Source organism: Schistocerca serialis, unplaced genomic scaffold, assembly GCF_023864345.2.
Source record: "Schistocerca serialis cubense isolate TAMUIC-IGC-003099 unplaced genomic scaffold, iqSchSeri2.2 HiC_scaffold_322, whole genome shotgun sequence".
Taxonomy (NCBI): domain Eukaryota; kingdom Metazoa; phylum Arthropoda; class Insecta; order Orthoptera; family Acrididae; genus Schistocerca; species Schistocerca serialis.
The window spans coordinates 42,501-44,384 of record NW_026047892.1 but is presented as its reverse complement, the minus strand read 5'-3'; the positions used below and the strand labels follow the sequence as shown (position 1 = coordinate 44,384).

The 1,884-nt window shown below is 59.9% G+C and overlaps 1 non-coding gene across 1 annotated transcript in view; it reads left to right on the top strand.

The window, feature by feature from the left end:
* Window positions 1-1,298: 1,298 nt before the first annotated feature.
* LOC126445074 (small subunit ribosomal RNA) overlaps window positions 1,299-1,884 on the top strand; it is a 1,909-nt gene continuing 1,323 nt past the window's right edge. Inside the window, exon 1 of the ribosomal RNA XR_007582900.1 lies at window positions 1,299-1,884. This exon is cut by the window's right edge and continues 1,323 nt beyond it. This is a non-coding gene — a ribosomal RNA (small subunit ribosomal RNA).

The following is a 1,884-nucleotide window of genomic DNA, read 5'->3' as shown; positions in this document are numbered from 1 at the left end:
GTCTCCCTATAAGAGCTGGATTGCAGTGTGGTATGCCCTGGATGGCGATCAGCATGAGCCGTCTGTTGATGTAGTGGCGCGTGTTGTCAGACGTAGTCGTCTCTTCTCACACACCGTGATAGCATGGTGCACTGCGTTCCACATCTGCGACATGCGACAGAGGCCGGTTGACAGTCGTTCGCGCAATGGACATCGCATACGTACGGGGGCCACCTTCCACGTGTTCGCGAAGCGTGCACATGTTGTTGCGTGTATGTGGGCAGACATAGTGTGTCGTGACACCTGACACAGGCATGCAACAATCGTTGAATTTGCAAATGGCGATGGACGCCTACGTTTGCTGGTGACGTTACGCAAATGAACAACTGGTAAACCGTTGTGGTGCGGTTGTTCTCGCTAGAGGTGAATCAGTGATGGCGACGATCGGTTGAGCTACCAACCGGTTGTTCCAGCGATACCCACCATGCCCACGAACGTGAATGGCATCTGGGTGTGAAGCGATACGCGGCGGTGGCTGGGTGGGACCGTCCCCGGCCGGTGAGGGGGGGCCTCCCGGCGTGCTGGCCGCGCGGTGCGTGGGCGCACGCGCTACAGCCGGCTGGTGGGGGCGGCCAGTGGCAGGCGCGCCGGCCGACGGACGCGGCAGGCGGCGCAGCTGCGCGCCGGCGCCCCCTGCTCGCGGCGCCTTGCGGCCAAAGTAGGTCCTCGCGGGCCCGGTGCGAAGCGCGGTGGCCATCTGCAGTGTGCTGGTCCGATTGAGGACTGTGTGCGCTGAGGATGCGCCGCCGCCCGGCGCTCGGCGCCGCGACGCCGTCTGCTGCTCGGTCGCCCCAGCGGTTCTCGCAGGTGGTTTGTATCGCAGCTGTGCGGACGTGTTGGCGCGTGCGCTGTGCTGGGAGAGTTCGCTTCGGCACCCAAGTGGGGCTTTTGTCCTTCTGTGGCGCTGGCGTTGGAGCTGCCGGTCACCGTAGGTGGCGCGTGTTGTCTCCCGCCGGCAATGCCACGACAGCACGCTCCCGGGCCTCTGTCGGCAGCGGCAAGCTCAGTTGGGAGCACGGGTGGTCGCACCTAAAGCGTCTACTCGCCTAACTCCGGGCGATTGCGCCTCTCTCGAACCCGACCAAGTACTTAGGACGGCGCTGCGCGCCGCCGGGACCTGAGAGGGTTTCGAGGTGTGTTGTGCAGGGGAGCTCAGCCTCCTCCTGTTTGCAGAATAATTGAGCGGACGCTTGCGTGTTCGCGCGGGCCCCCGGGACACACTCCCGGGCGGCCGGCTGCTCAGCTCTAGTTGACGCAGCTCCCTGGTTGATCCTGCCAGTAGTCATATGCTTGTCTCAAAGATTAAGCCATGCATGTCTCAGTACAAGCCGCATTAAGGTGAAACCGCGAATGGCTCATTAAATCAGTTATGGTTCCTTAGATCGTACCCACGTTACTTGGATAACTGTGGTAATTCTAGAGCTAATACATGCAAACAGAGTCCCGACCAGAGATGGAAGGGACGCTTTTATTAGATCAAAACCAATCGGTCGGCTCGTCCGGTCCGTTTGCCTTGGTGACTCTGAATAACTTTGGGCTGATCGCACGGTCCTCGTACCGGCGACGCATCTTTCAAATGTCTGCCTTATCAACTGTCGATGGTAGGTTCTGCGCCTACCATGGTTGTAACGGGTAACGGGGAATCAGGGTTCGATTCCGGAGAGGGAGCCTGAGAAACGGCTACCACATCCAAGGAAGGCAGCAGGCGCGCAAATTACCCACTCCCGGCACGGGGAGGTAGTGACGAAAAATAACGATACGGGACTCATCCGAGGCCCCGTAATCGGAATGAGTACACTTTAAATCCTTTAACGAGTATCTATTGGAGGGCAAGTCTGGTGCCAG